This window comes from Castor canadensis, unplaced genomic scaffold (assembly GCF_047511655.1).
Source record: "Castor canadensis unplaced genomic scaffold, mCasCan1.hap1v2 HAP1_SCAFFOLD_313, whole genome shotgun sequence".
Classification (NCBI taxonomy): domain Eukaryota; kingdom Metazoa; phylum Chordata; class Mammalia; order Rodentia; family Castoridae; genus Castor; species Castor canadensis.
Window position 1 is genome coordinate 46,325 of NW_027395420.1, and position 13,921 is coordinate 60,245.

Below are 13,921 nucleotides of genomic sequence, written 5' to 3' on the forward strand. Positions count from 1 at the left end.
GGTTGGTATATACAAAGGCCAGTGATTTTTGTGAATTGATTTTGTGTCCTTCTACATTTCTGAAGGTGGAGTTTTTTTTGGCCGAGTTTTCTGGTCTAAGATCATGTGATCTGCAAATAGGATAGTTTCATCCTTCTTTTCGTACTCGAATTTCTTTCACTTCTTCTTCCTATCTTACTGCTGTAGCTAGAAATTACAAGGCTATGTTGGACATTAATGGAGAAAGTGGAACCCTTGTCTTGTTCCTGACTTTAGAAGAAATTGTTTGAATTTTTCCTCCACTTAGTATGACGTTGACTGTAGGCTTGTTATATATAGCCTTTATTGTATGACTCACTTTCCTTCTGTTCCTAGTTTCATCAACAGTTTTGTCATGAAAGAATGTTGAATTTGTTGAAGGGTTTTTTCTGCATTTATTGAGATCATGTTTTTTTCTTTGTTTTTATTAAAATGCTAGATTACGTTTAGTGATTTGCATATATTGAAGCATCCCTGTATCCCTGGGATGAAACTGACTTGGTCATGATAATATGACCTTTTGATACGTTATCGAATTCAGTTCACCAGTATTTTATAGAGGATTTCTGCATCTAATTTCATAAAGTGATTGGCCTATAATTCATTTCTTTTTGTGCCTTTGTCCAGTTTGGGGATGAGGGTAATATTGGCTTCATAGAATGCCATTGGCACCATTCCTGCCCTTTCTGTTTCTTGGCAAAGATTGAGGAGTGTTGGTATTATTTCTTTAAACGTCTGGTAGAATTCAGCAGTGAATCCTGGATATTTCTTTTTGGGAGCCTCTATTGCTCCTTCAATTTCATTGCTTGTTACAGATACATTTAGGTGATTTGTGTCCTCTTGGTTCAATTTTGGCTGATTATACACATCTAGAAATTTGACCAGTCTTTTATTTTCCAATTTATTTGAATATAGGTTTTCAAAATACTCCAAAACAAGTCACTGGATTTTCTTGGTGCTTGTTGTGCTTTCCCCTTTTTCACTTCTAATTTTATTAATTTGGGTCTTTTCCCTCATTTTAGTCAGATTTGCTAGGGGTTTATCAATGTTGTTTATCATAGGAAACAACTAGATTTTTCTTTCAGCCGTTTTTTTGTTCTCTATTTCGTCAATTTTGGCCCTTATTTTTATTGATCCTCTCTTTCTAGTTGTGGGTTTAGTTTGTTGTTTTTCTAGAAGTTTGAGATACAGCGTTAGGTCATTTATTTGAGATTTGCGTTTTTAATATATGCATTCATGACTGTGAACCTTCTCCCTTAGCACACTGAGTTTGCTGTGTCCTATAGGCTCTGGTAGATTGTGCTTTCATTTTCTTTTCTTTTGTTGTGCTTTCACTTTCATTAAATTCCAGGAGCATTTGATTTGCTGGCTCATTTCTTCAATGATCCACTGATCATGGAGCAGTGTGTTGTTCAGTGTCCGGGTGGTTGAATATATTCTGTTTTTTTGTTTTTTCTTGTGAGTTCAGATTATTTTGTTACGGTCAGACATTTAAATTTTTTATTCCTTAGGACTTGCTTTGTGAGCTAAAATACTTATTTTGGAGAACGTTCCATGGGTTGTTGAGAAGAATGTACCTTGTTGCTGTTGCAGAATTGAATACTTTGTACACCTCTGTCAGGTCCATTTGCTCTGTGGTGTCAATGACTTCTAAAGTTTTTATATTGCCTTTTGTCTGAATGACCTATGTATTGGTGTGAGAAGAGTATTGAAGTCTTCCACTATCACTGTGCAGAGTGCCCGTGATATCAGGTATAGTTGTGTATGTTAAATGAAGTTGGGTACACTGACTTTGGGTGCATTCAAGTAAACAATTGTTACTTCATGTTGATGTATTGCTCTTTATTAGCATGAAGTTTCTACTTTGTGTTGTTTTCTGACTAACTTAAGCTTGAAGTCTACTTTATTTGTTATAAGTATAGCTATTCCTGCCTGTTTGAATGGGCCATCACCTTGGTAAATCTTTTTCAACCCAAGCCAATGGTTGTTTCGGTCATTGTGGGAGAGGGTGCTATTGTTAGTGATTGGAGAGGGGTAGGAAGAATGGGAGTAATGTGTAAAGTCTCTATGATAGAATACTCAGTGAATGGTTAGTATGGAGGAGAAGGGACAAGAGGGAGAACATGAAGAGAGGATAGGAAAAGATGAAAAAAAAAAAAAAGGATGTCAGGGGTAAGGAAAAAAATGAAACAGGAGAGGAGGCTAAGGAAATTAAAATTTCAAAAGAATGGAAAAAGGAGGTTTAAGTATTAGATTTTTTTTAATAATTAAATATTACATATACATCTATATTCATATAGAAATCTTAATTGTCCAAGTTTCTTTTTTTATGGGGGGGAAGTGGGTTGTTTCTCTGAGTTTAATGATTACACTGGGTGCTTCAGTCTGATTTCTAATGAGAGTTCTCCCATTTTAAGATTGATAGGTTGGGCTGTGTGGCATTTGATGGTGCCCTTCTCTATTAGACAGCATTCTTTTTTGGGAGGGGGGGGTTCACTCAGGGTTTTTAATCTCAGGCTCTTCTTGGAGTTCAGCAGTCATGGTCAGCTTGTTTGATTAGCCACGTTCTCTAAAGAAGTTCCTAGAGGAGCTGATGTGTTAGCAATGGCTGGTCCCTTCTAACCCGCAGGCCAACCACAGGAGCTGGAATTGAGCTGTTTGATGGGTCACTTTTCTTTAGGAAGCTTGTTAGTTTCAGCTTACTATCAGAGTTTTCAAGGTGGTAGAATGTGGTTTTTTTTTACTGAGGATGTGACTGGGCCACACCTCACTCCCACAGGGAATGGCAGTGGAGTTGTGGATGATGTAATGTGACCTACACATCATTTTACCTGAGTTTGGGACTCTTGGTATCTAATAAGTCATGCTTGGCCTGTACATTGGTAGGAGAAACCCAGGGACCTCACCTTGATTAATAAGTGTCAGCAGGCTTTTCATTTATTTGGCTTGCTCTTTAATCTGCTCATGTTTATACAGTTGCCTGCTACAATGTGCCAGTTTATTTGGTTGAGGTGAGGTCTAGCAATATTTTGCTCAGGGTGTCCTTGAACTGTGATCTTCCCAACATCTGCGTTTTGGTTAGGTGAAAGGTGTGAGCCCATGGACTGGACTTGTTTTTGAGGAGACTTTTGCCCTGTAGGCTGGCCTGGAACTTGGGATCCTCATGCCTCAGAGCCTCTGAAGAACTGGGATTATAGGTGTGCTCCATCACACCTGGCTGTAAGTGTACTTCTTATTCTGAGTTGTGTGGAGATTACTAGAAGACATGGTTAAACCTGTTTTAGAAGCAGTTAACTCATGTAATAAATATTTCTTGAGTGCCATACAGCAGTCATTATTTTACTTTTCTGTTAATAGATAGTCATTGTGGCCCTAGAGTTCTATGGTAGTAAATCCTTTCTCTAGAATGCAACACTTTTGTGACTCATATATTTTACATGCTAGGTGTTTTTGCATTATGTAAATGACCAGGTAATAGTCCCCGCTCTTTAACTTTATTTACAATGAATTTTATGATGATACATCTTTTTTATCTCCTTCAATAAATCTAGGATCTGCTTTACCTTACTGTGGCAAGCGAGGGTTCTTACAGAATTTAGCATATAGTTTTTCATACTAAAGATAGGGACAGGATTTTAAAATTTAATGGAGGTTAGAAACATTACTTCTTTAATTTTCAAAAATTATATAGAGTATATTAGGTGTAAGATATATGTAAGGCACAGACTTCTTCTAAGTCATAAGTTGAAATAGTATATATCTTGCTTTTTAACTTGTTTTTTTCTGTTAACATTACATACTTCCCAGCTGTGTTGTGTTACCAGCCATTTGAGGCACCCAGTCTTGAAAAGACTGCATATTATTTTATAATGAGAGTGTTCTATAAATTAACTGCGTTCTTACAGTTTCTTGGTGTTTGATACAGATACCTATTGCAATTAATGGTCCTTGAGAAGACATCTTTGTGCCGGAAGAAATACTGTCAAGGATTGGAATTCTAGAATTAAAAGGTAAAAGATAAACATGTTTACCTGTTTATAGTTTTTATAGTATCTGATAAATTGTTCTTCTCAAAGCCTACTGACTGCTTTATTACTATCAATTCTGTATGAGTGCCTGTTTTCCTAAGTCTTGCCAGTGTAGTTGCTTGCAGTCTGTTTAATTTTCATTTATTTCATTGATGAGTAAAACAGATGGCATTTGTCTTTAATTGGTACCGATACTATTCATTATCTTTGTAAATTACTTGTGTATGTGTTTTACTCATTTTCTGTCAGATTATTTGTATCCTGTCAATACACAGGGTGGCCTTTCTTTGTGAAGGACAAAAAGAAGATGTAGAATTTTGTCCCTAATAGTTTGTTGAGGCAGCTATGTAGCTAAGGCTGGCCTTGAACTCACTCTGTAACCCAGACCACCCTGGATGTTTTGATCCTCTTGCCTCAGCTTCCCCAGTGATGAGCTTGCAGGGATAAGAGGGATTGCTAGTGCAGACCAGCACAGCTAGCTCTAATTTTAAATATTTTCATTTCCTTTATTGAGTGTTAGAGAAACAGAATATCTGGAGCGTAGTATAATAACCCATCAGGAGAGAGAGGCTAGATGGATCAGCTTCAAGTTATATGCACGTTTGGCAAGAGCAGCATAGACGACGGAGGCTGTATTCTTAGACTCAGAGGTGTAAAATGTTGAATTATCCTGTTACTCATCATGTTTACTTTGAACACTTAATTTCTATACTTTTCACAGCCTCTCCTTGTCATTAATAAGTATTTGGGGGAGGTTAATCTGAGGTGATAGGACTAGCCTGCTGCTCAACAAAATTTAGTTGATTATTTATATTGGTATGGACTCAAAATTTCCTGTCTTACTTAATGGATTTTAATAAATAACTATCATTCCTGATTATGGGAGGCTCTTGAAGTTGGCTCTGAATCCTTTTCACACATCCCCATGCTTCTCTGAGAAGTTCTTTCTTTTTTTGAAAATTCATTTTTACTTTCTCTGCCTTAGTTGTGGAATCAGCCACTTCTTCAAAGAGCCCCAATTCCTCTTGGTGAAAAGTAGTTTTTAGGAGCAATGTTCTCTGCTCATTTTTACTGGAGTTTTGCTGTTTTCTAGTGAGTGTATATGTAAGTACACACATACCCGCACATATTTGTAGTTCTGTTTCTATATTCATTTATGTTGAAAATTATACTACCAGTTCTTGTCTGTCATCCAGGGTTCATTCTACTTTTCCTCCTCTGTATATCCTACAGCAGCGAGTAACTTGGTTCTCATTATCCTTAATTTACTTCTTTAATTGATTAACTCTCCTCCCCTACACACTGTATGGGCCACCTCCATTGTATATGCTCTTCTTATCCTGCTTCCACTTCTGCTCCCAAACAAACACTCCTCAGAATGCCTGGAAGCTCTTGCTTACCCGTGTCAGGTGTAATGTCTTCCTTCTTGGTTCTGACTGATATTCTGCACTTGCCACCTTCCCATAGAAGCGCTTTTCACTTAGGGTCTCAGTCTTCTCAGGCTCCAAGAAATTGAGATTGATTTCTTCTCATCACTTTCAGCCCTGCTGTAAATTCCCTTCTTCCTCTCAATCTCCAGTACCTTGCACCTTGTCTCTTTCCTAAAACTATACCCTGTTCATCTCACTCTGGCTTTGAGACCCTGAGGTGCTGTCTGTCCTCCATAAACCTTCACACAAGCGGATACTTAATTTACTCTTATCAGGCTCTGACATCCAACTCCAGGCTACTAAGATGTTTGTTCCTCTCTACCTCACATACAAATGCCTGCTCCTTCCAGCTTCACCTTTTAGCTTTTTGGTTGAACTGCTCAGGAAGGGTAGAAGAAAAGGAAACAACCGATTTCCTTTTTTTTTTTTTTTTTTAATGCTCCATCATTTTCCCTGTGAAGATTTTGCAGTAGATTCTATTTTGTTGTTCTTGAGACAGGATCTCACTGTGTAGTCCAAGCTGACCTTTGAACTAGGGATTCTCCTGCCTCAGCATTCTGGGTAATGGGATGATAGGCATGACCCACCAAGCCTGAGTAAGATAGTTATTTCTTATTAGATTTAAGAGTAAAGTAATCACATTGTAAGAATGTTTGTAAATGCCACAATATACCCCCAGCCAGCACAACAATAAAGGAAAGAAACAGAGAGGAAAAACAAGTACTCAGAAAAGAAAGGCAGCTTTCGGTATTTCCAAGTCTAAGAAAGCTAAGTATGAGCTTATAAGATTATTAAAAAGAGTAGAGTAATCATGTAAACCTAAGTAACTTAACCTTAGTCACTACTCACATTAAAATGATGAAACCAGGACATTACAAATACCCATTCTGTTACATTTTATTTTGAAATTGAGTTTATTTAGTTGCATTTTTACCTTTTTTCTTTCAAGGAAACAACTTGATGTAATAAAGCTCATTTATTCAATAAATTCCCCCCCCATGGTTCCTCTTGTAATTTTATGAATTGCTCATTCTATACTTAACCATTGGCATATTTTAGCTCTTCAGATGCTGAACTAGAAAAACATCCAGTAATGGATCAAAGGAAGCCTGACAACATTGTCCCCAAATCACTCAATTCCAGTGTTGGGTGGCTCCTTGTTGGTAAGTAGAATATGTTCTCTTGTACTTTGTTGTATATTTCATATGGATTAACAACTGTGAGATTTTAAGCAGTGATTTACCAAACTTGGAATGCTTTTAATGGCATTTATTTATTTTTAGGAAAGACTTTAATGTATCTGTTTCTTGAATATTGACTCTGGAGACTGCTCCGGAATGCTCTTTACATTTTCTTAATCACCTCCTTATTTGACTTCGGAAAGATGGGAAGAGAAAAAAACATGGCAGTTCGGTTACTTTTCTTGTTTCAGATCACCTTCCCACTCCAACCCCAGCATACACACGAACAGTTTTGTTTTCTTAAAAATGTAATGAATTGTCATGATAAGTTTATTTTTACATTAAATAGAATGAAATAGTTCAAAATACAGTATTGTAGAGAGGGGAGAGGGAGGGAGGTGCAAAGAGTGAATGATTGAATATGAAAGGGAAGAAGAAATACAATAGTAATACTGGGGAAAGAAGATAGTACTTCGCTAGTATTTTTGTACACTATTATTTTTTGTAACAAAAATAATAGTAAAGTTTATTAGGAAAGAAATTTAGTATAACAGGATAAATGTGAGGTGAAATGGGTAAAAAAGAAGAGAAACATTTCCTGTCCCCATGCAGGAAGTGGGAGTAGAGACTCATCATAGGCTCTCATTGTATAGAAAGTGTTAATGAATGAATGGTGTTTGATCTGAATTTTGGCAGAGGAACTTGAAATGTGCAGAGGAAAATGGGACAGGTAAGAAAGGAAAAAGAGTAGCAGTACTTCCTGAACATCTCTGTGTAGTAGATACCATATAAAGACATTTTGTGTATATGTTGTCACAAGGCTCAGCGAGAGGCTAGGCTTTATTTTTTTCCTCTTAGCATGTTGCACAGTTGAGGCCCACAGTAAAATAAGCTGCAAATGTGATTTTCTTCTGAGTTCAGGACACAGTAGTATACAGGGGAGAAGTAATATGGGTACAGGTGAAGTGTACACACCAGGAATATGATGCTTTATGATTTGCAGAAGAAAAACTTTGAAGAAGTTTTATTTCACTACACTGGGATGACTTCCTTCATCAGGCATGGATCTGCTCTAAGGTGAGGTGGGGACGGTGGGGATCTCCTGGAGTGTAGCATGGAGGTGCTGGGAGCAAAGAGGAGGAGAGGATTGGACAATGTCCAGGGAGTGTAGGGGACCTTGGAAAGAATGAGTGGTGCAATTTTGAAAACTTAGGGGAGACCTACGCATTGGGGGAGGAGGGCAGGGCTGAGCAGGTTCCTTGGCTGGTGGGTTCCAGTGAGCTGAGGCAGGTGCCCTGGCCCTGCTCTGTGAAGTGCTGTGTTTGTGCACAGCAGACAGAGGCAGTTTTGGGCAAAGGATCCCACCAAGCCTCCCTCCCTGCCTCCTGGGCTGGCCCTGGCTGCTGAGGGAGGGCGGGTGGGGGTGGGGCAGGGGAGTGGATGGCAGGTGGAGGGAGGTGGGCCCTGCAGAGCTGGGGTCGGGGGGTGTGTGTGTGTGTGGAGGGGGGTCGGAGCTGGGCTCCAGGTCCCTGCAGGCCACCCAAGCCTGGGGGACTCCTGGAGAAATGCAGAGAAGAGGAGGGCTCCTGGTGCTCTTGCTCTGGGAGAGAGGCAGAGGGTCCTTCTGGGCAGGCCAAGTCTGGTGTTTGGGACGTTTACCGACCCCCGCCCACCCCCCCCCGCCGTGCGCCGTGCAGCTGGGCTCTGGGCAGCGCTTGAAGCTGTCTTCTGACAGGCTTGTCTTTTTTAGGCTGCGTGCCGGCCTCCTGCGGGAGTCCCCCCTGGGGCCTTTGCCACCCTGAGCGGCCAGGCATCGCGGGCGCGCAGGCGCGCGCACACGGAGGACCCGAGAACCGACCAGCCTCGCGCGGGTGAGTGAGCAAGGGGACCCGGCCGGATGGGCTGCAGCAGCCAGGGCTTGGGGCCTCGGCGCTGTGGAGTGGGCCACTGGTGGGGGGAGGACGTTCGGGCAGCAGCTCGGTGCGGCAGCGCCACCGCCGCTGGGAGACCCGTGCTGGCGGGAAGGCGCCTGCACCCGCCTGGGCGGTGGCGCAGCTCCCTAGCGGCCGGCCCCGGACGGGGGGGGCGGCGGCGGCGGCTAGGCAGGCGCTTCAAGGCGGCGGCTTGCCTCAGGCCAGGGGTTTGTGTCAAGTCCCCCCGTATTCGGTATTCGGAAGCCTGTCAACCTCCAGGTGAGTTTCCTCTCCTAGCTTGCTTGTTTGTCTGCTTGCTGGCTTTCCTGGCTTGCCTTGGCTTGGCTTGTGATGGGTGCCTGGGCTCCCTGGGCTCTTGTTCCAAAGGGCAGGAGGCTTTGGTCTTGTTCGCCTTGCTCTGTAGTCTGTCCATGTTTCTAAGGGGCTTGGCAAGCTGGGGGAATGGTGAAACTGGCTTGACTTTGCTTCCTGGCACACTTGTGCCTTTGGATGAGATGTGTTGGTTTGTGTGAGGGGCAGAGAAATGGGTTTGCGATCAGGGCCAGGCATTTTGTAGCTTGGCTGTGTATTCTTGCAGGGGAAGCCCTTAGACCTTTTAGGGTCGTGTTAATTTCTCCCGGACAACCTTCTTTCTTTCTTTATGCGTTTGGGTCTTTGTGTATTTCTGTAACTCGGTACGTAGTTGTAAACATGTCTGTTTTTGTTTTGATTGCTATGTCTCTGAAGTATAGTTTGAAGTTGGGTATTGTGATCTCTAGTGTTGGCTCTTAATGGTCTTTTGGGCTTTCAAATGAACTTTTTGTGATTTTTCATTCTCTCTGATGAATGTCTTTTGAATTTTGATGCGGATTGCGTTGAACATGTAGATTGCTTTTGGTAATGTAGCCGTTTCACACTATTGACTCTGCCAGTCATGAGCATAGGAGACCTTTCTATCAGTTTTAGCTGACTTTGATTTTTTTCAGTGGTTTATAGTTTTCACTTCACTTCCTTTGTTAAGTTTATTTTGGAAGCTATCATAAATGGAATTGTTTTCCTGTATTCTTTCTCCGTCTGCTCTTGGTTGGTATATACAAAGGCCAGTGATTTTTGTGAATTGATTTTGTGTCCTTCTACATTTCTGAAGGTGGAGTTTTTTTTGGCCGAGTTTTCTGGTCTAAGATCATGTGATCTGCAAATAGGATAGTTTCATCCTTCTTTTCGTACTCGAATTTCTTTCACTTCTTCTTCCTATCTTACTGCTGTAGCTAGAAATTACAAGGCTATGTTGGACATTAATGGAGAAAGTGGAACCCTTGTCTTGTTCCTGACTTTAGAAGAAATTGTTTGAATTTTTCCTCCACTTAGTATGACGTTGACTGTAGGCTTGTTATATATAGCCTTTATTGTATGACTCACTTTCCTTCTGTTCCTAGTTTCATCAACAGTTTTGTCATGAAAGAATGTTGAATTTGTTGAAGGGTTTTTTCTGCATTTATTGAGATCATGTTTTTTTCTTTGTTTTTATTAAAATGCTAGATTACGTTTAGTGATTTGCATATATTGAAGCATCCCTGTATCCCTGGGATGAAACTGACTTGGTCATGATAATATGACCTTTTGATACGTTATCGAATTCAGTTCACCAGTATTTTATAGAGGATTTCTGCATCTAATTTCATAAAGTGATTGGCCTATAATTCATTTCTTTTTGTGCCTTTGTCCAGTTTGGGGATGAGGGTAATATTGGCTTCATAGAATGCCATTGGCACCATTCCTGCCCTTTCTGTTTCTTGGCAAAGATTGAGGAGTGTTGGTATTATTTCTTTAAACGTCTGGTAGAATTCAGCAGTGAATCCTGGATATTTCTTTTTGGGAGCCTCTATTGCTCCTTCAATTTCATTGCTTGTTACAGATACATTTAGGTGATTTGTGTCCTCTTGGTTCAATTTTGGCTGATTATACACATCTAGAAATTTGACCAGTCTTTTATTTTCCAATTTATTTGAATATAGGTTTTCAAAATACTCCAAAACGAGTCACTGGATTTTCTTGGTGCTTGTTGTGCTTTCCCCTTTTTCACTTCTAATTTTATTAATTTGGGTCTTTTCCCTCATTTTAGTCAGATTTGCTAGGGGTTTATCAATGTTGTTTATCATAGGAAACAACTAGATTTTTCTTTCAGCCGTTTTTTTGTTCTCTATTTCGTCAATTTTGGCCCTTATTTTTATTGATCCTCTCTTTCTAGTTGTGGGTTTAGTTTGTTGTTTTTCTAGAAGTTTGAGATACAGCGTTAGGTCATTTATTTGAGATTTGCGTTTTTAATATATGCATTCATGACTGTGAACCTTCTCCCTTAGCACACTGAGTTTGCTGTGTCCTATAGGCTCTGGTAGATTGTGCTTTCATTTTCTTTTCTTTTGTTGTGCTTTCACTTTCATTAAATTCCAGGAGCATTTGATTTGCTGGCTCATTTCTTCAATGATCCACTGATCATGGAGCAGTGTGTTGTTCAGTGTCCGGGTGGTTGAATATATTCTGTTTTTTTGTTTTTTCTTGTGAGTTCAGATTATTTTGTTACGGTCAGACATTTAAATTTTTTATTCCTTAGGACTTGCTTTGTGAGCTAAAATACTTATTTTGGAGAACGTTCCATGGGTTGTTGAGAAGAATGTACCTTGTTGCTGTTGCAGAATTGAATACTTTGTACACCTCTGTCAGGTCCATTTGCTCTGTGGTGTCAATGACTTCTAAAGTTTTTATATTGCCTTTTGTCTGAATGACCTATGTATTGGTGTGAGAAGAGTATTGAAGTCTTCCACTATCACTGTGCAGAGTGCCCGTGATATCAGGTATAGTTGTGTATGTTAAATGAAGTTGGGTACACTGACTTTGGGTGCATTCAAGTAAACAATTGTTACTTCATGTTGATGTATTGCTCTTTATTAGCATGAAGTTTCTACTTTGTGTTGTTTTCTGACTAACTTAAGCTTGAAGTCTACTTTATTTGTTATAAGTATAGCTATTCCTGCCTGTTTGAATGGGCCATCACCTTGGTAAATCTTTTTCAACCCAAGCCAATGGTTGTTTCGGTCATTGTGGGAGAGGGTGCTATTGTTAGTGATTGGAGAGGGGTAGGAAGAATGGGAGTAATGTGTAAAGTCTCTATGATAGAATACTCAGTGAGTGGTTAGTATGGAGGAGAAGGGACAAGAGGGAGAACATGAAGAGAGGATAGGAAAAGATGAAAAAAAAAAAAAAGGATGTCAGGGGTAAGGAAAAAAATGAAACAGGAGAGGAGGCTAAGGAAATTAAAATTTCAAAAGAATGGAAAAAGGAGGTTTAAGTATTAGATTTTTTTTAATAATTAAATATTACATATACATCTATATTCATATAGAAATCTTAATTGTCCAAGTTTCTTTTTTTATGGGGGGGAAGTGGGTTGTTTCTCTGAGTTTAATGATTACACTGGGTGCTTCAGTCTGATTTCTAATGAGAGTTCTCCCATTTTAAGATTGATAGGTTGGGCTGTGTGGCATTTGATGGTGCCCTTCTCTATTAGACAGCATTCTTTTTTGGGAGGGGGGGTTCACTCAGGGTTTTTAATCTCAGGCTCTTCTTGGAGTTCAGCAGTCATGGTCAGCTTGTTTGATTAGCCACGTTCTCTAAAGAAGTTCCTAGAGGAGCTGATGTGTTAGCAATGGCTGGTCCCTTCTAACCCGCAGGCCAACCACAGGAGCTGGAATTGAGCTGTTTGATGGGTCACTTTTCTTTAGGAAGCTTGTTAGTTTCAGCTTACTATCAGAGTTTTCAAGGTGGTAGAATGTGGTTTTTTTTTACTGAGGATGTGACTGGGCCACACCTCACTCCCACAGGGAATGGCAGTGGAGTTGTGGATGATGTAATGTGACCTACACATCATTTTACCTGAGTTTGGGACTCTTGGTATCTAATAAGTCATGCTTGGCCTGTACATTGGTAGGAGAAACCCAGGGACCTCACCTTGATTAATAAGTGTCAGCAGGCTTTTCATTTATTTGGCTTGCTCTTTAATCTGCTCATGTTTATACAGTTGCCTGCTACAATGTGCCAGTTTATTTGGTTGAGGTGAGGTCTAGCAATATTTTGCTCAGGGTGTCCTTGAACTGTGATCTTCCCAACATCTGCGTTTTGGTTAGGTGAAAGGTGTGAGCCCATGGACTGGACTTGTTTTTGAGGAGACTTTTGCCCTGTAGGCTGGCCTGGAACTTGGGATCCTCATGCCTCAGAGCCTCTGAAGAACTGGGATTATAGGTGTGCTCCATCACACCTGGCTGTAAGTGTACTTTTTATTCTGAGTTGTGTGGAGATTACTAGAAGACATGGTTAAACCTGTTTTAGAAGCAGTTAACTCATGTAATAAATATTTCTTGAGTGCCATACAGCAGTCATTATTTTACTTTTCTGTTAATAGATAGTCATTGTGGCCCTAGAGTTCTATGGTAGTAAATCCTTTCTCTAGAATGCAACACTTTTGTGACTCATATATTTTACATGCTAGGTGTTTTTGCATTATGTAAATGACCAGGTAATAGTCCCCGCTCTTTAACTTTATTTACAATGAATTTTATGATGATACATCTTTTTTATCTCCTTCAATAAATCTAGGATCTGCTTTACCTTACTGTGGCAAGCGAGGGTTCTTACAGAATTTAGCATATAGTTTTTCATACTAAAGATAGGGACAGGATTTTAAAATTTAATGGAGGTTAGAAACATTACTTCTTTAATTTTCAAAAATTATATAGAGTATATTAGGTGTAAGATATATGTAAGGCACAGACTTCTTCTAAGTCATAAGTTGAAATAGTATATATCTTGCTTTTTAACTTGTTTTTTTCTGTTAACATTACATACTTCCCAGCTGTGTTGTGTTACCAGCCATTTGAGGCACCCAGTCTTGAAAAGACTGCATATTATTTTATAATGAGAGTGTTCTATAAATTAACTGCGTTCTTACAGTTTCTTGGTGTTTGATACAGATACCTATTGCAATTAATGGTCCTTGAGAAGACATCTTTGTGCCGGAAGAAATACTGTCAAGGATTGGAATTCTAGAATTAAAAGGTAAAAGATAAACATGTTTACCTGTTTATAGTTTTTATAGTATCTGATAAATTGTTCTTCTCAAAGCCTACTGACTGCTTTATTACTATCAATTCTGTATGAGTGCCTGTTTTCCTAAGTCTTGCCAGTGTAGTTGCTTGCAGTCTGTTTAATTTTCATTTATTTCATTGATGAGTAAAACAGATGGCATTTGTCTTTAATTGGTACCGATACTATTCATTATCTTTGTTAAATTACTTGTG

General features: G+C 39.6%; 1 long non-coding RNA gene across 3 annotated transcripts in view; it reads left to right on the top strand.

The window, feature by feature from the left end:
• LOC141420516 (uncharacterized) overlaps positions 1-8,059 on the top strand; it is a 28,261-nt gene extending 20,202 nt beyond the window's left edge. For 2 of the 3 annotated variants that reach the window (XR_012445064.1, XR_012445065.1), the window contains 3 exons: positions 3,158-3,237; positions 3,944-4,028; positions 6,536-8,059. This is a non-coding gene — a long non-coding RNA (uncharacterized lncRNA). The remainder of the gene's footprint in view (positions 1-3,157; positions 3,238-3,943; positions 4,029-6,535) is intronic. The other variant, XR_012445066.1, reaches the window with a different exon arrangement.
• The last annotated feature ends 5,862 nt before the right edge of the window (positions 8,060-13,921 follow it).